General features: G+C 46.0%; 1 protein-coding gene across 4 annotated transcripts in view; it reads right to left on the reverse strand.

Moving 5' to 3' along the window:
- LARS2 (leucyl-tRNA synthetase 2, mitochondrial) overlaps window positions 1–24975 on the reverse strand; it is a 283460-nt gene that overhangs the window by 185858 nt on the left and 72627 nt on the right. For 2 of the 4 annotated variants that reach the window (XM_067044470.1, XM_067044466.1), the window contains exons 3-5: window positions 15982–16064; window positions 15180–15407; window positions 14912–14966 (exon numbers count right to left, since the gene is read on the reverse strand). The exons of 1 other annotated variant lie outside the window; for it this stretch is intronic. The gene's annotated coding sequence lies outside the window, so the exon portion shown is untranslated. The remainder of the gene's footprint in view (window positions 1–14911; window positions 14967–15179; window positions 15408–15981; window positions 16065–24975) is intronic. One more of the 4 variants, XM_067044469.1, reaches the window with a different exon arrangement.

Below are 24975 nucleotides of genomic sequence, written 5' to 3' on the forward strand. Positions count from 1 at the left end.
TTATAAACCATAGGGGAAAAAAAATCCATGAGTCCATACTGTTATAAATAAATACTTGAATAAGTAAATAAGAAGGAGAAGGGATAATTCTTCTTTAAAGTAAAATTCCAATTAATAAATGTAGAATGAATGATAGAGATAGGAAATCAGCAATAGGCAAACAACATGGAATAACTGTTGTCCAAAGGCATTATCAATGGATGCCAAATCAATGGGCAAAAGAATGAAAAAAGAAAATATCTGCACAGTTTCAAAGTATCTCAAGGTAATTATTAATTACAAAGGAAAAAATAGAAACTGCGCAGATACTTACCACCTTAACCAAGTGACGAAAGTCAACAGCACCAGTAATAAGACATGTTGATATCACGTATCCCTTATATGATTCATAATATCACTTCTGGTGCTCTTGTCCAAAATGCATTACCTCAATCTAATCATGAGAAAATCTCAGACAAACCCAAATTGAGGGACATTCTACAAAATGCATACTCAGTACTCTTCAGAAGTGGTAAGGTCATAAAAGACAAGGCAAGACTGAGAAACTGTCCCAGATTAAAGGAGACATGACAATTAAATGTAATGTGGGATCCTGTGTGGAGTCTGAACTATAAAGGGAGATTAGTGGGAAAACTAATGAGCATATCATTAGCATTCTTGGTTGTTAGCAACACAAACCAACAAGATTTGTTGGGAAACCATCAGGGCGGGGAGGAGGAGGCCAGATGTGAACCTAGGCATACTGGCTCCGTAAGTCCAGCTCCTAACCACTTCATTTTGCTTCCTTTTGACAAATAAATAAGTCTTTACCGAGACTTTGTGTTCCAGGCACTGGAGATATAAAATTAAACAAAGAATTGGTCCCTGGACTCAATTATTCCCAACCATGTTGGTATCCCCAGTCCTGAGCATAGTGCCAGACTCCTGGCAGGTGCTTAATAACTGGCAATCGAATGAATCAATGAACCAACGTGGTAGCTAGCCCCCAAGGTGGCCCCCAATGATCCCCACTTCCTAATGTTGACTCTTTAGGTAGTCCCCTCCTGTACTGAATAGCGTTGTCCTGTGGAACCAGTATAATATAGTGGAAGTGATGGTGTGTGATTTCTGAGGCTAGCTCATGAAAGACATTGTGCCTTCAACCTCCTTTTGTAGGATCACTTGCTCTGGGGCAGCCCCATCACAGACACTCAAGCAGTCCAGGTTTACATGGCAAGAAACTAAAACCTCTTTCTAAGAGCCATGTGAGGGAACCATATTGGATGCAGATCCTTGAGTCCTGGTCAAGGCTTCAGATGACTGCAGCCCTGGCTGGCATCTTGACTTCAACATCATGAGAGACCTTGAGCCAAAACCACTCAGCTAAACTGTTCCTAAATTCCTGATCCACCAAAACTGTGTGATAATGGTTATTATTGTTTTAGGTGGCTGAGTATTGGGGCAGTTTAGTGCCCAGCAATAAATAACAAATACAGTCAGTGAATGAATGAAATGTCAGACCTATTCTTTCCCTGCTGTGTCTTGTGCTTATTATCATAGCACTGTCATAACATTTGATTGTTTACAAGCCTGTATCACCTGATGCCCTGAGGACAGAGATGGTCTGTGGTCTCTGGGTCCCCAGTGCCTGGTGCCATACCTGACATATGGCAAGTGCTCAATAAATATTTGCCAAATGGATGAGTGCCAAGAGACAAATGGAGTCCTAAACCCATCTTTATCCAGAGTTCTCTAGCAGTCCTAAAAGTATTACTGCTGGGAAGGAAGAAAAGAGATAGAGTTTTATGGAGAACACTGAAGTCAGCAGGGTTTTTTTCTCCTGACTTCCAATCATCAATGTATTCCAAATAGTTCTGGATTTGAAACAGAAACAGAAGTATTTAGTAAGGAGATCAATGCCTTCCCTCCACTCACTTGGGTTGAGGAATGACACCTCCCTCTATGCCACAAAGGTATAAAATGACCCTTCTTAGGTCACCTCAGTGGGCTGACTTGTCACTGTTTTGCAAATAACACAATATATAGAAATCGATTATATATAAAATTTAAACTTTTCCCTCTACTTGGAAAGCAGCCATTAAAAATTATGAGAACTAAGACAACCTATGGAATGGGAGAAAATATTTGCAAATGATGTGACTGACAAGGGATTGATTTCCAAAATATACAAACAGTTCATATAGTTCAATATCAAAAAAGCTAAACAGCCCAATCAAAAAATGGGCAGAAGACCTAAACACATATTTCTCCATAGAAGACATACAGAAGGCCAAAAGGCACATGATAAGATGCTCAACATCACTAATCATTAGAGAAATGCAAATCAAAACTACAGTGAAGTATCACCTCACACCAGTCAGAATGGCCATCATCAAAAATCTACAAATAATAAATGCTGGAGAGGATGTGGGAAAAAAGGAATCCTCCTACACTGTTTGTGGGAATGTAAATTGGTGCAGCCACTATGGGGAACAGTACGGAGGTTCCTTAAAAAACTGAAAATAAAGTTACCATATGATCTAACAATCCTATTCCTGAACAAATATCCAGAAAAGATGAAAACTCTAATTCTAAAAGATAATGCACCCCAATGCTCATAGCAGCACTATTTATAATAGCCAAGACATGAAGCAACCAAAATGTCCATCAACAGTTGAATGGTTAAAGCGGATGTGGTACATGTATACAATGGACTCTTACTCAGCTATAAAAAAGAATGAAATAATGCCATTTGCAGCAACATGGATGGACCTAGAAATTATTATACTAAGTGAAGTAAGTCAGACAGAGAAAGACAAATACTATATGACATCACTTATATATAGAATCTAAAATGTAATATAAATGAACTTACTTACAAAACAGACTCACAGACATAGAAAACAAACTTACGGTTGCCAAAGGGGAAGTGGGGGAGGGATAAATTAGAAATTTGTGATTAAAAGATACACACCACAATATATAAAATAGATGAACAACAAGGACATACTGTATAGCATAGGGAACTACATTCAATATCTTGTAATAACCTGTAATGGAAAATAACCTGAAAAAGAATATATATATATATGTATAACTGAATCGCTTTGTTGTACACCGGAAACATTGTAAATCAACTATATTTCAATTAAAAATTTTTGAGAACTATTGATCTATATGGAAAATATATAAAGTTCAGTGGGGAAAGCAAGGATAAAATTAGGTGGGCATCGCCAAGACTGTACTGGGCACCTCTTCAGATCTGCTTGGCCCTGCCTGTCTCTTAGTCCTGCCCACGCTGGGGTGACCAGTTCTGGGTCGACTCCAGCCAGCTTCTAACAGCTGCAACCTGACGTTATGTGTCCCCTGCTTATGCCGCTCACCCTGGGGCTTCTCTGTCAATGCCATAGCCTGGACTTAGGGGAAACCCACTCAGCACCCATGCAAGGGCAGCTCAGAAATGTGGGTGAGTTACCCCACGCGGAAAGCCTTTGACCGATGGGGGCTGGCAGCCAATGGAAAATGCTTCTCTCTTTCTCCCCCCACCCATGCAAGGTCTTCCTATGACTCCTCAGATGATCTTGGATCTAGCACCCAGGTGCACTCAGCTGTGGCCAATTCCATAACACATTCTTGCCAGCTTCACTCCCCATTTCTCATTCTTCCTCCCTGAAATCATGTTCCTCAGTAAAATATTTGCACAGAAACCTTTGTCTCAGACTCTGCTTTCTGGGAAACCAGGCCAAGACAAGCATCACAACGTTCAAATAAAATGTATTTATAGGGACAGAGACTGCAAGGAAAAAGCACCAATATGATGGTATTGCTTGTGTTAGAGTTGAGGGGAGGGGATTATGAGTGTTTTTTTTTTTCTTTTCCCTATTTTAAACTTTTTCTTTTTTTGGCTTCGTGGCACGGCTTGCCGGATCTTAATTCCCCAACCAGGGATTGAATCTGGACCACAGCAGTGAAATCGCTGAGTCCTAACCACTGGACAACCAGGGAATTCCCCTAAACTTTTTCTTAAACGATGCATTACTTTTGTACACTTAAAATATCATTTCCGGGCTTCCCTGGTGGCGCAGTGGTTGAGAATCCGCCCGCTGATGCAGGGGACGCGGGTTCGTGCCCCCGGTCCGGGAGGATCCCACATGCCGCGGAGCGGCTGGGCCCGTGAGCCATGGCCGCTGAGCCTGCGCGTCCGGAGCCTGTGCTCCGCAACGGGAGAGGCCACAACAGTGAGAGGCCCGCGTACCACAAAAAACAAAGCAAAACAAAAAATATCATTTCCATTTTGGAAAGGAAATAAAAAACAAAAAGAAGAAATGCTTAATAAAACCAAAAACAGTGTTTATTATATTAAAATGTTAAACAGCCTATTAAATTGTTTTTAGAATATAATCACACAACTATGTAAAACAGATTTAAAAATATTAAAAATTGTAAGTAAATGACAAAAAAATCATTTCTGTTTTGAAAATCACGTTGGAAATGGTACTGAACTAGATAGAAAACTGACAGGATGTCATTTGGAGACCTCTGCTCAGATGCTAATTGTCTTCCTTAAGGGGCAGGGGCCAGGGAGAGGTGCTGGGTGTGGGGAATACAGGGATGGAGTTAACTGGCCAGAGCGATGCTAAGGAGAACCTGCCCTCTCTACCCTGCTGGTTGCTGAGTTTGACATGGAGTGTTTTTTAGCATTTTAACCAGCAGCAATTTAGGCATTTTCTTCTACTTAAAACATCTCTATTAATATTGACATATTTAAACGTCCCAGGAACCTTTGAAGCTCTTCTTTGGGAACAGCTCTTCAGCTCTTATGGAGTCTCCTCATCCCACCTAGTCACTGGCCAAGGTTAGGGCTGGGGTCTCTGGAGGAATGAGGTAGGAGATAGGGGTTCTGGTGGGAGACAACCCAGGGGTTCTTATAGGTAGGAACAATCATGACAGCCTTTTGGGGGGAGGAAAAAAGCATTGGATCTTGGAGAAAGGCAGGGTTGATGGAAGAAGGTCAGGAGCAGGGTAGGGTGGGGCAATGTCCCCTTTGGGCTATTCTGGAGTCTTAACAGCACTCCATTTGAGTCTGGTCCTGGTAGGTGACACACTTGAGGCTGTCAATTCCAGTCAAAGAAGGGTGGCAGAAATCTGGAAATTTCAAGTTCCAAATCCCTTCCCTGCCTTTTTTTTTTTTTTTTTTTTTTTTTTTGCCATGCCACTTGGCTCGCTGGATCTCAGATCCCCAACAGGGATTAAACCTGGGCCAAGGCAGTGAAAGCCCAGAATCCTAACCACTAGGCAACCAGGGAACTCCCTGCCTGCATTTTCCAGCAATGTTTCCAGAGTCACCTAAATGTGTCGGTTTTGCTTTTCATGCATTGATGTGGGAATTACCCCAGAGAGTCCCTGGTATTCCAGAAAGCCAGATGACAGGGCTTGGGATAGCCTGTTGGGTACTCTCTGGGCTTCTCTTCACTTGAGGGGGGTCAGTCAGATCCCCCAGATAGTAAAATGTCAGCTTTAGAACATAGTCCCCAAGGGCCCAGCTTGTGCCTACAGCAACCCCCCACCCCCAGGCCTTTAGAGTCTTTAAATGCACTTTCACAGCACCCTGGAGGTGGCTGGGGTATCGATCCACATTATCACTCCCATTTTACAGAGGAAGAAACTGAGGCCAGAAGAAGTCCAGAGATTAGAAACACAGTAATATGTGCTAGAGCTCAAACCTGCCAACCCCTCTGGCCTCCACATTTAGTAGTCTTTTTGTTATACCCGCAGTCCAGCAGTTCTCAAACTTTTCCATCTCAGAACCCCTTTATACTCTTAAAAATTAGTGAAGACCCCAAAGAGCTTTTGTAAGCTCCTTGAGGGCAGGGATCAGCTTTCTCAGTTTTATGTGCCATCCCCTCCTCACAGAATTCACACACAGTAGGCGGTCAATTCTTATGACAGGATGAGAAAGAGAAGATGAAAGGAAAATGGGAGAAAAGACAACCCCAGGTCCAACTTGACTGTGGTGTTACCTACCCCACCATCACACTAGCTCGTCCTCTGGATGCCCCTGCCATAAACACTGCCCCCTCACGACTGTTCCACAGTGACTGACAGTTAGAGCCTGCAGGCATCAGCTGCGAATCATCAACATAGAACAGGCAACATTCATGAGCACATGCTGTATGCCAGGCACTGTTCTATCACTTTACGGGGATGGTATTTAACCCTGGTGGTATTTAATTCTCAGCTGCTATTATTTTTACGGATGAGGGAAACTAAGGCACAGAGAAGTTAACCTGTCCACAGTTACAAAATGAGTAAATGGAGGATCCAGGGTCTGCTCCAGATTCTGCTGGCTTAACCGCTCCTCAATGCTGCCTCTCATAGTGGGAAAGAGTAATCTGGAAGGGGCTGCCACAAGACAGGAGCACCTAAAGGGAGATGATGAGGCCTCAGCGAGGAAAAACAGCCCAGGAAGCAGCCCCCAGACCACACTCACCCCTGCAATCACATATAAATATACCCAAGTTCATGGCGTACAAGTAAATGGTTAACAACTAGCTCTCTGGAGTGGCAGGGACCGATTTGTAAGCATTTGCTCATTTCCAAGGTGTAAACATTCTCCCACCATGGCTGATTTCAAGACACCAATAGTTTACCATCAGTTTACAAAATTCCTGAATATTTAACCATTGGCTCTTGTGAGCATGTATGGTCCAGCTCTGGCACACCACTGTACAAGCCAGCCCCACAGCACTGATTTGGACCCTAGATACCCAGCAACACATAGGACGCTACCTGAACGACTGCCATGAGATGGACTATCAATGGCATTACACAGATGGCTACATAGCAGCTCAGAACATATAAATAATTTTCTCAGGGCCACAGAGCTAGAAAGAAACGGAGCAGGGACTCAAATTCAAGTCTCCAGACCCACACTGTCCAGGGCAGCAGCGATGAGCCACACGTTTGAACTATTGAACACTTGACGTGGGGCTGGTCCAAACTGAGATATTGCTGTAAGTGTAAAATACACACCAGATTTTGAAGACTTCATAAGAGAAAAAGGACCATAAGATATCCCATTTATATATTTTTATATTGAATGTATGTTGAAATGATAATTGTGGATATGCTGGATTAAATAAAATATATTTTGGAAATAGATTTTCTTTTCTTTTTTTCTAATGTAGCTACTAGAAAATTGAAAGTTAATATCTAACTCACGTTCTATTTTTATTAACATGACTACACTCCTGGTCTAGAGCTCTGCCTGCAAAGCACCAGGCATTTCCCATATCCGGGGATATCCAAATCCCTATAGGTCCCTGTGTAAGCGAGCGAGCGAGCGAGCGCGCGCGCGCACACACACGCAACCTGCTTGCGCAGGACAACTTACACTCTGCCTCCCCCACCCCCAACACTCACCACTCGTCCCACAGAGCCACTCAGGGAAACAGGACCCGGGGCCACAAAGACACACAACCCCCAAGACCAGCCACAGAGCACCTGCCTGAGGACATCATCGCCCCCCGCCCCCACACTGGACTTGAGGGAAAATGCTGTTCTAGAACATCGGCTGGGGGTGCCTCCCACCCACTGATCAGCAGCTCTCTGTCTGGCTAAGTGGTAGACATGTGGCAGATGGCACCTCAACCTGTAGCATCAGTCTCTTTGAGGGGGTTCTTCTGAGAGAAGGATGTTTGCCTTGGTGCTGAGACATTACTGCCTGTGAATCTGAGGTGCAGGGCGGGCCCTTGAGTAATGAGAGCAATGGCTGAGGTGTCCAAGATGAAGGTGGCTTCTATTTGCACCCGGCTTCTCCCAAGCTATCTTCCTGAATTTTCTAGCTTGAATTTTTCCTGATAGCGGGCACCCAGGACAGAGGGTGCCGTATCAGAAGCCCACCGCTGCCTGCTTCTCAGTGAATTTGCACACCCTTTTGCCTGTGTGTGAGGAAAGCAGGAAAATCAACACATTTTCTATGAGGCTCGTCTCTACCTCACCCATGAGCACACTTATTCAGCACGCTGCTGGCTGTGCTCTGGCCTCACCACACTGGCTCACTAATTTTTAGGGCGATTTCCAAGTTCACAGTCGTTGAGCCTCTCCATAGGGTTTTGTTTTTCTTCCCTTAAGCAGAAAACAGCAGACCTCTGGCCCAGGTGACATTAATCCCACAATCACATGGAGGTAATTATCCAAAGGCAGACTTTAGATTCCATAAAAAGTCAGGGCCACAACCCCCAGGCCAGCCCAGCAAGACTCAGCTTCCAGAGGTCTCTGCAGCCCCTGGCACCCATGACAACAACCAGTGAGGGCTTATAAAGGCTGATCATGAAAAGCAGGTAGTCTCTGGAGATGTAGCCTTCCTGCTCTTAATTGCTTAATTAGGTGGAATATTGCCTGATGAATTCAAATCAGATGAGCTTCCGGAGACACAGCTGACTACAGAAGGCTCAGGGCTGAGGGGGGCAAGGCAACATGGAAGATTCTAGAACCTGTCTTACCACGGGATGAGGCCTAGGTTAGAAGGGAGGTGAGGCTCTTGTCTCTCACTGCCATCAGTTAGTTTTGACACCTGGACACACAGATGTCCCTCTAGGCCTTGGTTCCTTCCTTAGTAAAGTAAGATGGTGGTGAGTCGACCTTCCTCAGGCTCTGCAATATCAGGGCTGCAAGTAGCAGAAAACCGCAGTTCAAACCGGATTGTCATTTGCTATTTCACACAAAAGGCAGAAGAGAGTGCGCCTGAGGCAAGGTACAATCAGCAGCTCAATGTCATCTAAGACCCAGGTTCCTTCTCTACAACGTAGCTGTGGCCCCTCCAGGTTATTTCCCAACTCCTGTGGTTAGAAGGCAAGAGGGCCTGTCTCGCCTCCTGGAGAGGAGGAATCCTTTCCCAAAGGCTCCTCTCAGAGACCTCCCCTCACATCTCATTGGAGGAACTTCATCACATGCCCACTCCTGAGCCAATCATTGGTAAGGAATATTGGATAACCTGGATTGGTTCTGTTAATAAGGTGGAAGGTGGGGAATTGATGGTAAATGGGCAACCTACAGTGTCTGCTACAGATACCACTTACATTTAAATGGAAAACAGAACAGGTCTGGTCTTGTCCCCCTTCCCACCTGACCCCCTCCCACCTTCCTCCATTTCTCCCATCTTCCTTGTCATTCTTTTTTTTTGGCTGCCCCACATGCAACTTGCAGGATCTTAACAAGATCTTGTTAGTTCATTGTCAGGGATCTTGTTCCCTGACAATGAACTGAACCCAGGCCATGGCAGTGAAAGTGTGAATTCCTAACCACTGGACTGCCAGGGAATTCTTTTTTATCCTTTTAATCTCTATTCCAGTTATAATTGGAGGGAATATAAACCAAATCAAACTGGCTTAAGACTTAAAAAAATATATATTGGCTCATATAACTGAAAAGTTGAAGAGGAGACTGACACAGCTTAACCCAGGGGTTTCAGTGGTATCATCAAGGAGGGCTGGACCTTTCCTCCTCTTCATTGCCAGCTCTGTGCCAGATTATTTCTGAGGCCAGCTCCTTCTCTCTGTCCCTTTGTTAGCTGATATGGCCTTTGGCAACTCAAAGCTTCCACAGTCCCCAGCTCAAGGCTCTGGAAGGACAATGTTCCAGTTAATAGGAACCATCATCCAGTTAATAGATATTGCTATATTAAAAAGTCACTCCAAAGCTTAGTGATATAAAACAACTGTTTCTTATGCTTACGGAGTCTATGGACCAAGGATTCAGACAGGGCATGGCAGGGTTGGCTGTTTTCTCTCCACTATGTCTGGAGTCTCAGCTGGTATCTTAGTGTGCTTGGACTACCATAACAAAATACCACAGATTGGGAAACTTAAACAACAGAAATTTTTTTTCCTACAGTCTGGAGGCTGCAAGTCCAAAATCAGGGTACCGGCACAGTCAGGTTCTGGTGCAGGTTTCTTCCTGGCTTGCAGACAGCTGCCTTCTATGTGATCAGAAGGTCTTTTCTTAGCACGTGCTTGTGACAGCTCTCTGGTGTCTCTTCTTGTGAGGGCACTAGTCCCATCATGATGCCACCACCTCCATGATCTCATCTGACACTAAGGACCTCCCAAAGGCCCCATCTCCAAATACGATCACATTAGGGATTAGGGCTTCAACACATGAATTTGGGGGTATAACATTCAATCCATAACAGCTGGTGAGACTCAAATGGCTGGGAGCTGGTATCATCTAAGTGCTTTTTCACTCCATGTCTAGCACAAGGCGTGGGATGACTCAAATGACTAAGGGCTCATATTCCCTCCCCTCCCCTTCCCTCCTTCCTCTCCTCTATTCTACTGTCTGGTGGTTCAAGGCTGTAAGAGCAAGTGTTTCAACAAACAAGACAGAAGCCACATGATCTTTTAAGGTGGAGCCTTAAATGTCAACTGGTGCTACTTACATCGTATTCTGTGCTCAAAACAGTTATGATCCTGCCCAAATTCAAGGGGAAAGTCATGGGCTACAATTCTAAGGCAGGAGTATCACAGAATTTGTGGCCATGACTTAAAAACTACCACAAGGGGTCCCTCTCTCTCCCAGAGTGCTTATGATCCCAGGAGAGGTGACTGATTGGTCCTGCTGGTGTCCCAGGACCACCTCTGGACCGATCACCATCAGCACATGGATGTGGTGTCTGTCCTAAGTGGCCAGTCTTGGGTGTAAGCTCCAATTTGTGCCATTTGATGGACATGTGACCTTGGAGGGAGAGGGCTTAGCCGACGAGTACTTGTAGGCCAGCAGGAACCTTTGAGTTCATGGCTAGAGTCTATTATCCTTAAAATGATGAAATGTACAGATTCTTTTCCACCATTTCACATTGGTAAAAATCGAGAAAGAAGGATAGCTAAAGGCAAATAACATTAAAAGTGTGCCCAGGCAGGCCCCTGGTGAGGCCCTGGTTCCACCTCTGCTACCCTTCCCTGCCTTTCTGCTTGTCTGCATCTGAGCCAGCCTTCAAGGTACAGCTACAGCTAACCCCCTCCTCACACCACCCCTGATCGCCCCAGACTATGGAGGTTTCCTCCTTCCCTGAGCGAATGCACTACACATCATGGTCCATCCCTGGTCTCTGCATTTATCTTCTCCATCCCATCTCTCCCAGACCCCACCTGCAAACTTGGCATCTCCACCCCTGGGAAGGATTCTCCCCTGAAACAGGAGGAGTTTAAGGAATTCCCGGGATTCTGTATTAAGTTACTTTGGTTGCCAGTCCAGCTCTGATAACTGGGTTCCTAACTTGTGCCCCACAATAATGACATCCAACATTTCCAAGCTCTGTCTATGTGCTTTACATGTGTGTTCTCATTTCATAGTAAAAACAATTCTAGCACTGTTTTCCCATTTTACAGAGGCAGCAAAAGCACAGAGAAGGTAAGTAACCTGCGCCCCCTCAAAGGAGAGAACATAGATTCTACCTCTTGATGTGGAGGTGGCAAACTTTGGAAGACCGTGTGGCATCCACTTTTAGAAAGTACAATCTACCACACCATGCTCTCCTTCTTAAAAATTGCTTTTTATTTTCAAATAATTGTGAAGATTTGCAAAGATGGTACAGAAAATTCTGTGTGCTCTTCCCCTAGGTCCCTCTGTTGTTAACATTTTACATAACCATGAGTCATTTATCATGGCACATACAGTCACTAGGTCTCCATGGCTTCCTCTGATCTGGGCAGCTTCTCTCTCTTTCATTATCTTTCACAACAATGTTACTTTGGCAGAGGACTGGGTCAGGCATACACTCTCATTTTGATAAACACACAAATCTCACATCCTGCTTTAATGATACATAAAATTTAGAAAGTAAAATTCCATGACCACAAAGTCGCTATCATATTGTATGCTTTCCCCACTATGCATGACCATATAGAGATTGTGATTTTGTCACCCTAGGGATCTGGGCCCTCTTCCTTATATGGAAAACTATTCATTGGCTGATCTGAGCCTTGCTTTCCACATGTGATAATAAAGGAGGGGCTGGGGTGGGCTAGAGGATCTCCAAGCTCTGCCCAGCTCTAAAAGTTGATCCCAAAAAATCAGTTATGTGAACTTAAAATAGATTTTTCAATCCTCAATTCTTAGTCAAATTTCTACATTGGGGCTTCCCTGGTGGCGCAGTGGTTGAGAGTCCGCCTGCTGATGCAGGGGACGCAGGTTCGTGCCCCGGTCTGGGAGGATCCCACATGCCGCGGAGCGGCTGGGCCCGTGAGCCATGGTCGCTGGGCCTGCGCGTCTGGAGCCTGTGCTCCGCAACGGGAGAGGCCACAGCAGTGAGAGGCCCGCATACCACACACACACACACACACACACACACACACACACACACACAAATCAACAACAGAATACTTTATTCCTGGTGAAATACATGATTGGTTTTGCTTCATTTTGCTGCAAGGTCTTGGGTTATTTTGTTTTGTTTTTCACTCAAGTGGCCCATCAGGAAGAAAAGTCTGGGGGCAAGGACAGCCTAGAAATGCAATAAAGGTAGAATGGGGTGTTTGGGTTTAGATTCCATCTATTTTAGAGCTAGACAATTAGGCCCAGCATTTGGAGGTGGGGCTTGGAGGCTCACTGTAGTGCCAACTTTGATTTGAGTAGCTCACCCTGCCCTGCCTTCCTTGAAACTGAAGGATGCCATTTGGAAGTCACTGGACAGTAAGAGACCCCCCCAGTTCTTCTAGAAACATTACCCTCTTCCAGTTCTACACCCCCTGGTCAAATCACCTGTCAACCACACCCTGAAACTGCTGACCCTCCCTTGGTTTCCGGGCACGTAGGGACACCATACTTCTGAATTCTCCATCCTGGAGGGACTCTCATTTCTCTTGTCTCTCTCTTTTAAAGAAAGAAACCCATTTCCTTTCAAATGGGATCCAACAGTTTAAGAAAAAAAATCTATTGAACTTTGTTTTTTCCTCTGGTCTCTTGGTAAGACGGATTTGGGTTTTGATTCTGTCCAGATGAGAAATTTGCCTTGTTCTGTAAAATCAGAGATTGGAAGCGTTTCTTTTTCTTTCTTTGCTTTTTTAAGCCCTCAGGGGCACGGACTGACAAGGGAGCTGCACCTGACTCTGGACACCTCAAGCACAGCCAGCGGTGCTCGCCCAGGAGCCCATCGCTGGGTGCTGGGTTTCAGCACCATAATCGTACTGCAAATGCCAGGAGGTGCCACTCACATCCTCACCCATGATGGGGCAACGTTGTGCCTGACAGATAAGAGGAAGCTCGCTCTTGATGAGGCACTGCCACTCCAAAGGCCTAGGTTGTTTAATGGAAAGAACCAGCAGAGATCCTGCCTCTAAACTGCCTTGTGACCCTGAGCAGGTCACCGAGCATCTCTGACCTGTGTCTCAGCTGTAAAATATGAGGTTTTAACAGGTGAGTGTTTGGTGACATAGTGGTCCTTTTTCAACTGATGCTGACACAGCAAAAGGCCACTATGCTCAGGGTCCCATATTAACCAAACTCAGTTGACCCTATAGTAAAACATAAAGTATTTTTCCTCAAGTCCAAGAAGGACGAAGCTTTTCTTTTTCCTGTTTTTTTTTTTGGGGGGGGGGGACGGCAGTAGCTACAAAAATGACATTTTGCAGTTTAAATAGAATGAATGAGGAAATGAAAGAGAGTCCTGGAGGCAGGTCAGCGGTGAAAGATACATTTTCAAACATAGCAAAGGTGACCGATGGTTGCTTTGCAAAGGTGACCTTTGTCAAAGGTGACCGTTGTTTGCTTGCTGACATCTTCTTGGGGAACCCCATCTTGCCTTCGGGGGATGCTCTGGTGGGAGAGTCAGTCAAGTTTCCCTGCCTACTGAGACATGGGGCGAGCAAGTGTCCCAGGCTAGTCCAGTAACTCTGCTTCCCAGGAAGATGGATAGTGGACCCAGTGCAAAGCCCAGGGGGTCAGCGGGAAGGGCTCCACTCAGGGCATTGCTGCCCTGAAGAGGCTATCTATTCCTTCCTGCTGCCTACATGCTCCTGTCTTCCCGAGACCCAGATGTTCAGCTTTGTCTTCAGTTTGGTGTCACCCCATGCCCTTCCACTAAATTCCAACTTTCATCTAAGTTAGTCAGAGTCAGATTCTGTTGCTTGCAACCAAGAACTCTAAATCTAATGGACATTTTATTTCTCCTCTCCTTCTTCCAAACTTTTCTAAAACCACAAAGAAGGAAGGAAGGGAGGGAGGGAGACATCAGTGCTTTTAAAATGTCTTTTAGCCACAGAGCCCTTTTTCTCTAATTAAATCTAATGTGGACTACCTAAGACAGATGAAAGCAGAGCTCCTTGTCCTCCTCCTACCTGTTCTGTTTTAGCTTCCCCAGATCTGCTTCCTCAGAATCCAGAAATCTCGGCCACCGTTTCCTCTGTTAATATCTACCTGTGAGAAGTTAAGGTTCCTTGGGGAGAGGGGCCAAGGAGAGAGAGGGAGTAACAGCAGCATTCATGGAACACCACCTGTGCTCTAGGCACAGCTGGGAGCTTCATACGTGCTGTTCTAGTTACTATAACAAGCCCGTAAACTGGGTTCTGTTATTATCATTTGCAGAGGAAACTCAGAGATCCAGCAGTTGGCTGGAAGGCACAAAGATACAAGTGACAGAGCTGAGATGTGAACCCAGGTCTCTTAGGACCTAACACAGGCAGATGGTCCCCCACTTGGCACTGTTATGGGGTATACAGTATGCCTCTCCCACACTTGCATGTCCATATCACCAGCAGTTCCTGCCCCCAGAGCCTTTGCCTTACTCAAATGCTTCTATCAATGGAAGTGTCAAATAAAATTCAATAAAGTATTGAACAAAAGAACAATGATTATATGAAAGGAGTACAGTTTAAAGGTTAAGAATACAGGGTCTGGCATCAGATGGGCCTGGGTGAATCCCAACTTTACTGCTCACCAGCTCTGTGATGTTGAGCAAGCTGCAGGACCTCTCTGTGCCTCATTTTCCTCACCTGGAAAATAGGAGATAATAATATTTCCTATTGTGATAAGCAGAATAATGGCCCCAAAGATGTCCACATACTAATTCCTTAATCCCTGGAACCTGTGAATATGTTACATTATTTGGGAAAAGAGAAGTAAGGTTGCTAATCACCTGGACTTTAAAATACAGAGATTATTTTGGATTATCTAGGTGAGGCCAATGTAATCACAAGGATCCTTACATGTGAAAGAGGGAGGCAGGAGAGTCAATGTCACAGTAATGAGATGTGAGAAAGACTTGCTGGCTTTGAAGATGGAAGGGCACCGTGACCAAGGAGTGTAGACAGCTTCTAGAAGCTGGAAAAGAGAATGATTTCTCCCCAGAGCCTCCAGCAAGGAATGCAGCTCCGCTGACATCAATCCTTGATTTAAGCCCAGTGAGACTCATCTCAGGCTTCTGACCTATGGAACTATAAGAAAATAAATGTATTATTTTAAGACATTAAATTTATGGTAACTTGTTGCAGCAGCAAGAGAAAAATAATACACGCCACTGAGAGGGTTGTGAGGATTATTGGCTATGCTACTGGACATGCAGAAACACAGAGAAGCTGTTTCCTCATTGGTTGGTGTGCAGAGCTGGGAGCTATTGAGAGTGGTGGTGAGCTGTGCCCTGTTTCTTCTGACCATCCCTGTCCACCCGCCCACCCCTGCACCTTCATACATTAATTATGTTGGAATGTTTCTTTATAATCACACACCCGATAACTCCCTTCATCACGCTGAATTCTAAATTGCACTTGAAGTAGCTTGTACAATGTGTGTCTTCTGATTAGCTTCTTTCTGAGCTCCAAAATGAGGGTAATCAGAGTGGAGGACAGACCTTACTGTGTACCCTGGGATGGAGGAGAGGGCAGGGGATCTCTCCACTGCAATTTTCTAATAAGACTTGAAGAGCTTTTAAAAAGCCGGCTCACCTCACTCTGCAGGCCTGTGGTCATCCTCCCTCCCATCCCCTCCAGAAACGCAAGCTCTCAGACTTACCCTTCCAGGTTCCAACGCAGCTGCCTTTAGTCCCTCCTTCACCCTGGTCTCTCCTCCTCTGAGATTGTAGTTTGTTCTGGAGACTAGGAAAGTGATTATAACCCAGCTGTCAGTCATATCCAGCCAACCCCTGAGATCTAGATCAGCTTGACTCAAACTCCCCCATTGTGTGGACTATGGAGCCCAAAGCCCCCTCAAAAACTTCTGAGGATTTTCAAATGGGGTCTGGCTCTCCTGTGGTCACATCTTCCCAGTGAAAGATTTATAAGAAAGCTAATGAAGCTTAAATTCCGGGGCTGTTCTCTTGTGGGAGGCTCTAGCAAAGTGTTCACGTGGTCATATGTTTTGGTAAAATTTGCAAAAGGTTGATATTTTTATATTATTTTTCTTTAAGGGCATCTCACCAAACTGTATGAGATTCAGATTCCATGAAATTTGGATCTGCGCCTGCACCTAGCTCCCTGTCTGTATGCCACAGTGCATTCACCCTCACACAGGATTCAGCCCTTTGTTTTCCTCCAAAAGGTGTCAAGGGGGCTTCCCTGGTGGCGCAGTGGTTGAGGGTCCACCTGCCGATGCAAGGGACACGGGTTCGTGCCCCGGTCCGGGAAGATCCCACATGCTGCGGAGCAGCTGGGCCCGTGAGCCATGGCCGCTGAGCCTGTGCGTCCAGAGCCTGTGCTCTGCAAGGGGAGAGGCCACAACAGTGAGGCCCGTGGACCACAAAAAAAAAAAAAAAAAAAAAAAGTTGTCAAGGTATTCCTGAGTGCAGTAGGCCTCTCTACCGTGTGTGTGTGCGTATGTGTGTGTGTGTGTGTGCGTGTGTGTGGTGGTGGGGATGGGAAGAAAGGGATTACAACTACAACTGGCCACTAGGCGTACTCATTCTTAGAAGTTTCCTTGGCACCAGCATGGACCACCTGTTTCTGCTACTTTTACCCCTAGGGACCTACCCTCTGGGTAGCTCTGGCTTCTCTCTACCTCATTTCTTTTTCCTTCTTCCTCTCAGGAGCACAGCAAATTCCTCTTACTCTCATCTTTAAGCATTACTTTTGACTTTTCACCTTGTAACCTCCCTGCTCTGCCCTCAAGAGTTGATCATGGTATCTTCCCAGGCTGGCTTTCCTAAGAGGGCTTAGGGGACCTACAGTTAACAGAGTACACTTTTTACATCACAACATGGTTATCACAGAAAGTATTGGGCTTTTCTTTTCCAGGGCTGGGGGTGAGCATATCCAAGGGTCTGGGGGATAACACAGTCAATAGGGTGGAGGGGGAACCTGCAAGCAGAGGTGATTGGGAAAAGGGGGAGTGGCCAAGAGCTTTGGCTGAAAAACAAGTGTGTTGAGATGCTGGTGCTAGGCCCATTTTTTCCCTGAGGCTTTTTTGGAAAGCCTCAGGACTTACAGCCAGCTGAATAACATTAAGGAGAAGGGACCATTCCCTCCTTTGTGCCCAGCTGGACCCTAACAGCTGCTCATGGTGGCTCCTATAATATTTTATTTTATGTTTTTGTTTATGCATTTGTCTCTGCCTCCATGGTCCTAAATCCTTGATGCCAAGAAAATATGTTAGTTTTTCTGTTCCTCCCCATTTAGCACAGGACCTGGCATATTTCTTGAAAATTTCTTACTTATGAAATAGTGATAATATTAGCAGTTATCTCATAGAGTAATTATATAGCTTGAATGAAGTAATCATCTAAAGTTCTTAGCATAAAGTTTGGCACGGAATAAATACTCAAAAAGTATCCCTTGTTAATATCATTGAATGAATGATTGGATGAACAAATGAATGAGGTGCTTTTGTTTAATTCATGAGCACAAGCTTTTACATAGGCTTGGAGTTCCTTTTTCATCTTTTTTCTTGCTATATTGAACTAAAAGAAATGGCATGATAAAAGAGAAGAAAGATAATCAAGTGGAAATCACAACTGTTTAATTATATCTAGAAATACAAATTTTTCCTTTTAAATTTCTAGGGTACTGACAGTAATCGAATGCAGTGCCACCTATCAGCTGGAGGAATGCATGCACTGTCAGTGAAGGTTGCCTTCTTTTTTTCGGAAGAATTACAGACCGCCTTCCACATCTGAAGATTCAGCCAACCAGGGGTAGCACATATTTTTTATTTTATTTTATCTAAAATTTTTTTGGCCACACTGCATGGCATGCAGGATCCTAATTCCCTGACCGGGGATTGAACCCTTGCCCCCTGCAGCGGAAGAGGGGAGTCCCAACCACTGGACCTCCAGGAAAGTCCCCTAGAAAATATATTTTTTAAAAGATTCCAGAAAGTTCCAAAAAGCATAACTTGAATTTGATGTGCACTGGCAACTATTTACATAGCATTTACATTGTATTTATAACTTTACATAGCATTTACATTGTATTTGGTATTATAAGTGATCTTGAGATGATTTAAAGGAGTGGGAGTGCAAACCCTTACAATTTAAGATCCTTTCCCAAAAATCCCTACCAGAGGAGAAAGGGGAAATAAAGGGCAAAAAAGGACAGAAACATCATGAAGCAGCCACAGAGAGAAGGCGAAGGAGACAGGGACCTAAAGAGGGTGCATCTCAGTGAAGTGTGGAGGCCCTCCTGCAGGTCTGCTCTCCCATCTCCCCCTCTCTGGATAGATGGAGTGAATTCAGAGCTTTGTGACCCAGCCTTTGGCCCCATGGAGCAGCTAGAAAGGACTGATGGGAATTGCCGACCAATATGCCTGGGTGTTGGGAGGGAAAGCAGATTGTAGGGTGCTTTTCAGATGCAGACCGCCTCCAATATCTAGCACCAGAGTGAGTGCATGTTATCAGAAAAGCCACCTACACAGCTCAGGAAAATAAAGAGATTTCCAGGCTGACGATTTTTGATAAGCATTGATCTTTGACTTTATAAGCAGTAGCAAATTCTGCTCAAATCAAAAGGCCAGCTGGTCTCCTGTGGAAACCTAGATTTTAGTTGAGGAAAAAGAGGAATAAAAAAAAGTCTTAATTAAAAACAAATTTTCACACTAAGAAGGCAACATGTTTAGTCTCAGTTTACAACAAATTCCTTTTGGTTCCATAGCATCCTAATTATCTAGAATTTATGAGGACTTTTAAGACCCATCTACACCATCCCAATTATCAAGATGTATCTGCCCTGAAAAGGGTTACATAGTAGTAGCCTATCTGCTCGTATAGACTCTGCCTGGAAAATGACTTATGTTTCCATTATATCAAAATTATATAGGCCACTTTGGAAAATACTGGATCACATACGTTAACACTAGAGCTAGAAATGACTTCCTGGGACTTAGGTCTATTCCTCTGCCTTCTGGAAGCTCTCTGACGTGTGAAGCCAGTGAGTTTTTAAGTCTGTTTTGGAAAGTCCCCAGGAGTCAAGATTTCACAGTCTCTGGATTTTAGTACCTAATCACTATTCCTACCAGGATATTCTTTCCAGACAACTTGATTTTCTCCAGCGGTAACTTAAGCACAGGTTCAGGGAAAGCAGTAATGAACGATCAATGTAGTGTTTAAGCGCACATTTCCCCCAGGTTTGAGGCATCTCTGGGGTGTTTGTTATTTTTCCTCTGCCTCTCCCTTCTTCTGTTCTTGGCCCTGCCCTGTGTACCCCAAGGCTGGTCCTGAGGACGGCAGCACCAGGGGTTCCCTCACCTTCTGGATTCTGGCTGGGTTGGCCAATGCGAGACGTTCCTCGGGGAGGAGAGCCGGGGAAGGTCTGCCCTGTTGGCCCTGCTCTGGCCCTGGCCGTGGCCCCATGACCACTTCTCCCTCGGGGCAGTCCTTCCTTCACGCTCCAGCCCTCAGGCCTCCAGGAATACCTTTCCTCCTCCTTTGTAGGTCTGGTGGTAACAACAGCTCCCATTGCGGTTGGTCTCTGGGTTTCCTTAAGCTGCCCAAACTCTATAATAACAGCCCCAGCATTGAAGTCTCTTGAACCGTAAGGGCTAGATTCTGTTCCAGCCGGGACCCCACTGAGGAACTGGGTGACAAGATGTCTTGAGCCTTTTGGCAGCAAAGGGTCACCCACCCTGGCAACACATTTATCCCATTTCCTCCCTGAATTACTGCAAAGGGTCTGGGTTTCCCCAACTGTTCTGAGACCAGTGGGACCTCTGTGTCACCAACAAATCATGCTGTGACCACCATGGAAGATGCTGGAGTAGGAGCTCGGGGTGGTAATGAGTAGAATCGACTCTGCAGTCTAGTGCCAGAGGACAGCCGGCAGAGCCAAGGGTGCCACCTTCACGGTCTTTCTACTGAGGGTGAAGGACGTTTGCTCTGCAGGGTGGAGGGTGCAGAGACAGCCTCCGACCATAACCCCGGGCCCTGCCTGTGGTGCCCCGACCCCTTTCACACTGGCCTCTGTGAAGACCCACTCTTGGAGCCCAGCTCACCCTCTCCTGGCCTGCACAGCACTCCTGCTCAGGCTCTCGGAGAACATAAAGCACGAAACGAGATTAAATGCCTCAGGAGCAGCCAATGGCCTGGGTCTAAGAAACGACACCTGTGACATGGGACAAGCCCCTTCTCTCTCTGGCCCTCAGACTCTCCATCTGTAAAGAGAAGTCCTGCTCACCTCCCAGGGGTCATCAAATACCCTAATAATATGCACACGAGCACTCTGAAAACGGTTTCCATATAAAGTCAACTTCATCAAACTTCTTTTTCCTCTAATACTCACATCCAAGACATCAGGAAATTCCATCAGCTTGTCTTTGAAAGTGTACCTAGAATCCAGCACCTACACCACCATCAGCCTCCAAACTGGTTTTCCTGCATCCACATTTGCCCCAGCCCCCAAGTCTGTTCACCACTCAGCAGCCAGAGTGATTCTTTAACACAGAAGTAGAAAAGCAAGTCAAGATCCTCCAAAGGTTCTCCAGCTGACCTGGGCACAACACAAAGCCATGTGAAGTCATCTGAAAGGTCCTATGATCTACCCTGGTCCACTGCCATGGTCTACTCCTCTGCCTTCCTGAGGGCCTGGCTTGCCATGCACGCTCCCACCCCAGGGCCTTTGCTCTGGCCGATCCCTCTCCCTGGAGCCCACGCTGGGCTCCCGCCACTCGTCCAGTTTTCTGCTTTACTTTCTCCACAGCACCTCCTTCCCTCCCTAGAAAGTGCTATCTGCCTACTCCTAGCTCCCTGCACTGGAATGTTAGTCACTACTGTGTCCCTAAGGCAGTGCCTGGAACATAGGGGATACTCAGCAAACACGAAAGTATGAATGAATGGCATTCGATTTTCTTCCCCCAGCTTTGGCAGAGGTCTCTTTGTCCAGAATCAGGGCCTGCCGTGTGTTTGGATTGCTACCTGTGTGGTGGGAGTGTGAGTACACAGCTCATGTGAGCTCCTGATGAAAGTGGGGGATGGTGGTGGTAAAAGCCCACAGGAAGTTTCCATTTTTTAATGGGCACGGAAAAATTAGACTTGGAATTTCAGAGTCTTAAAAACAAAAGAAGCTGGGACTGCAACTGTGATGCAACAGTTCCTTTCTGCGTCCCCCCACTCCAGCACACACACAAATGGTGAGGATGCAATGGCAAGTGGGAGACAGAGGGGAAGGGGGGAAGGATGGGGGACCTTCTGGAGGGGGCCCCAGGCTTTCACACCTCAGACAGATGTGCCAGGAGTTGAGAGGAGGAGGAAGCCACTGGCTAGTGGGGAGTTCTGGGCAGAAGGGAGGAATGTGGATCTGGGCCTTGGAGAAGGGAGTGGTGTATGCCTGGTAGGAGGGCATACTTTTGTCATAAGCAAAAGTGAGAGGTGGGATGGGGTGGGGTGCAGATGACCTCCGCCAGAACAGGGGGTGTGTGGGGAGGTAAGGAGGCTGGTTGAGACAGGTGAGGAAGAGCTTCCCTGATGGATAGGAGTCTGCCTTCAGCCTTGGTGTCCTGAGCCTCACCCCCTCTTTATCCAGCGTGTGGATGGAGCCCTGGGTGTGGGTCAGATGCTGGTCTAGTTGCTGTGGATACAGGAGTGAGCAGGCAACCGTGCCGCCCCTCCCAGCTCTCCCTGGAGTCCTCGGTGGGGTTGGAGTGTGGACTGGAACCTGGACACCTGGGCTCTGAGACGGATAAAGACAGAAGCCACCCGCCACTTCTCTGGTTCCCTGACCCAGTAACACTTTGCCTAAATGCAATGACACCAAATGAGCCCAGAGAATTTAAATTGTTAGTTTATTTCCAGGCCAAAGTGAGCTTCAAGTGTCACACAAATGGATGCAGTCACACAAGACCAAGCGAGCAGTTTGTGATTAGATGCCTCTGGGTTTGAATCCAAACTCTGTCACTCAGTAGCAGCATCGCCCCAATGTTGCCCCAGTGTGGCCCTGGCTTCTCCAAGGCTCATTTCCTTGTCCACACAAGAGAAATCCTAGAACCTGCCTCATGCTGTGTGGGTTCTGTGCGATAGTGGACAGAAAAGTCTCGACTCAGTGCCTGCCTGGGGGCTGCAGTCAGGACCCTCTAGCAGGAAAATACGGCCTGTCCATGCTTCCCAGACACTGACCCTTCTTTGACAAGAGAGGCACAGACCAGTCACCAACCTGGAGGGGGACAGGTTCAATTTTCATGAGACATGGGTTAATGACGAGGACTTAGTTTTCTGCAGGCATGAGAACACCTATAGACGCCTTACTCTGGCCTTCTGCTTTCACTATTCAAAGCATCTCCTGTTTCCTCTCATCCACACAGTAGGACAGATGAAAGAGGGAGAACACAGGAGTGGCAGCCCAGCTTGTCACTTGGCTGCAAGCTCTGAGGATGAGTGGTCCTGGCCAAGGCTGGCAGTGTGGCGTTGGCTGCCCTGAGCATCCTTGTCACTCAAAACTCAGGCTTCCAAGAGCCTAGCCTGTAGGAGACCAGGCCGTAGTCAGGAATGTCATCGTCCTCTTGACCTCCTGGGGCTGGAATTGGTCCCCAATTCCTTCCTGGGCTCATCCTCCCCCCATAAATACCTTCCTGGGGACAGGGCAGACGGCACAGAGGCTCCTCTCTCTCTGGTCCCTCCTGCTATCTGGGCACCATGGCAACAAATGCACTTCCTGGAAACACGGCTCTTTCACCACCTGATTCCAAGCAGCATTACTGCCCCGGTCCTGGCCAGGTCAACCCTACGAGGATCCACAACTGTTTAGGGCAATCCCCCTCTTTCAGGTGCTGAAAGATGGGCTGCTGGTCACTTTCAGGGTCACCCCAAACAGCAGGTCCTGCTCTCGCTGTTGCCTGCAGGACACCCCCTGGAGGTCTTTCCATGAATTCCCTGGCTGTGCCATGCTTTAAGGAAACGGTGTTTGTGTCCTTATGACCTTTTGACACTCTTGAGAACAGGACCCTGTGTTTGTTAAATTTGCAGCCACAGAACCTTACGCATAGCAGGCGCTCAGAAAACGTTTGCACAGCATGCCTTGGTGCCAGGCCTACACAAGCTGTGACAAGAAGGATCGGAGACCTACCAAGGTCAACAGCTCATTTGTGGGGAAGCCAGCACTGGAAACCAGAGCACAGCACAGTGGCAGCTAAGAGCACAGGTTTGTGGCCAGGCTGCCGGGGTTTGAATCCTAACTCTACTGTGTATTAACTAATGACCTTGGGCAAGGTATTTTAACACCTCGTCACCTCAATTTCCCCATCTGTAGAGTGGTGGAGATAAAAGTAGCTTTCTTTCTAGTACTTGGGAGGATCAAATGAGGTATTATCAGTAGAGTACAAAGTGTGGAAAATTGGTCCCAGTACACAGCTAATGCTCCATATATGTTGACTGGCAGTATTTAACAATTTGGATAGTATGCTAAAGTAAAAAAAAAAAAAATTAAAAAACAGAGTATTTTGTGTGAGCTATTACTCTATGTATGCATCAAAACAGATGGCAATAGATACCCCAAAATGCCAATCAGAGTCATCTGTAGCTGGTGGCATTGTGCGTGACTTTTGGTTTCTTTTACATATTTTTCTATAATTTCCAACTTTTCTATAGTGAACTTATATAAAGTGACTTTTGTTAAAAAAACCACCGGGGACCTCTAATGACTACCTCCCCCACCTCTTCCTGAATATGATTTTGGATTCTAAGGAGACACCCCTGCTGTTTCCAATTGTTTGGGAATAGAAGGAAACCTGCTGAGACATTTCAGCTGGAGTAATGGAGGCTACATTTCCGCAGTACTTTGCTTGTACACCCAACTAGGAAATGAGATATCTTGTGTTTTGAGTGAATCTCTCCCATTAATCATGGGGACACTCCAGGTCTATTGGGCACAGTGACTGGTATAATTAGGGTCTCTGTCTGCAAGGTTAATGCCAGCAGTCAAGAGCAGTGTGCATGAAGCAAGTCTGAGTCTTCCCGGAGCTTGTGGCAATATGATTGCTTCCCTGAGCCACGGAAGCCAAAGGTGAGAAGGTCTGGGTGGTCCCGAGATTTCAGGTGGAGATAGAAGTGTTGTGATAGCTATTGAGAGGATCTCTGCAGGCTCTCCCATATGTGAGTAAATGTGGGGTCAGCTAGAATATCAGAAAAGGATTTCCATAGTCCAAGAATTTCCTTAAGGACAGATGACTGAAGTCTGACACGTGATTTTTTTCCAGCCAGGCTCTGTGTCTTTTTTGCAAGTGAAAGCAGTTTGTACCCATCAGAACGTTATGACGAGTTCAGAACTGCATCCTCACACTTCACTCCAACATGTGCAAATTCTAGAGCCCAAAGAAATGGATGGAAAGTTGACCAATAAAACACATCCATTCCCAGCCACTGGGTCACCTGCCCCGGCTGTTCCCTGCCCTCTTTAGTAGCTGTGGGTTCCTTGTTGGTCTTTGGGCAATGCCAAGAAGGTAGGAACTGATCTGGTCTGGGAATCATAGAAAACAGCATTCTCCTCCCTTATGGTGTCCACAGTGTTAGGGGGACATAACTTCAGTACAGCTCAGAGAAGAAAACTTTTACAGTGGTTCATACAAGTTATGCCCCTGCCTATAAATAATCACATA

This window comes from Kogia breviceps, chromosome 10 (genome assembly GCF_026419965.1).
Source record: "Kogia breviceps isolate mKogBre1 chromosome 10, mKogBre1 haplotype 1, whole genome shotgun sequence".
In the NCBI taxonomy this organism is placed as follows: domain Eukaryota; kingdom Metazoa; phylum Chordata; class Mammalia; order Artiodactyla; family Physeteridae; genus Kogia; species Kogia breviceps.